This window comes from Arachis ipaensis, chromosome B06 (assembly GCF_000816755.2).
Source record: "Arachis ipaensis cultivar K30076 chromosome B06, Araip1.1, whole genome shotgun sequence".
NCBI lineage: Eukaryota > Viridiplantae > Streptophyta > Magnoliopsida > Fabales > Fabaceae > Arachis > Arachis ipaensis.
Genome location: NC_029790.2, coordinates 29,430,075 through 29,431,183, shown reverse-complemented (window position 1 = coordinate 29,431,183; position 1,109 = coordinate 29,430,075).

Genomic DNA, 1,109 nt, shown 5'->3' with positions numbered 1-1,109 from the left:
TTATATAATTATTTAATTATATTGAATCAACCAATTCAATTAATAATCCATCAGTTGAATCAATAATTCAGTAATTCAATGTTCTGAAATTTGATTTTGATAACTATATATGCTTTTAGGTGATTGGATTGGGTATTCTATAATGAAAACTTAACTGTCATTAAAAACAGAAGGAATGTTTAATAAATTTAAATTATTTCTTAAATTTTGAAGTTCGATTTAACTCATTTTTTATGTGTAATTTATATTTCAACATATATTTTATACAAAAATATTTATTAGGATGTCTAATTGCCAAGCAGATTAAATAGTTAATATTTAATCTAAAAGTATGAAAGTTAGTAAATTTTAAAAATTTAAAATTTACTATGAAATGTAAGTTGAGCAAAAATTCAACATCAAATAAAAGACACAATAGAATTGACCTTATACAAATAATTAATTTAGTAGTTGATTTAGGATATATACAGTGGCTAATTATTTCAGAAATAGAAAAAAAATTATTGTAATTTATTGGTGTATTTTTTTATATGAATTTTAATTTTTTTATTTTAAATAACATATTCGACTCTCAAATTTGAGGATCAAAATTTCATAGTGTACAAATCGAAGGGTCTGATTTGTGGTGAAATAAATTTTTCCGTTGTGAAGTAAATCGGAGAATCCAATTTGCTTGTTTAAGAAATATCTCAACACTAAAATACAAATTTAAGGGGTTAAATTTGTATATTTAAAAACTTTAAAATAAAAAAATCTCACTCTCAAACTTTCATGTTTAAAAAGAAATTAAAAACTACAAATCTAAAAGTCAAATTTGTGGTATCTATACAAAAAAAGAATACCAAATTTTCAAATTTGTTAGAAAACATCATTGGAACCACAAACTAAAATTAAAAAGAAACATATAGTATGGTTGAAAATTAATTAACAAAATATTAAATTACTCAATAAATTTCTATAGTTTTATCAAATTTTTAATTAAATCCCTATAATTTAAAAGTTTTTAATTGAATTTCTATACGAATTTGAATTTTGTAATTAAATATTTATCAAACTTAAAATATTAGAATTAACAAAATATTCTAAAAATAAAAAGACATTTAAGTTTA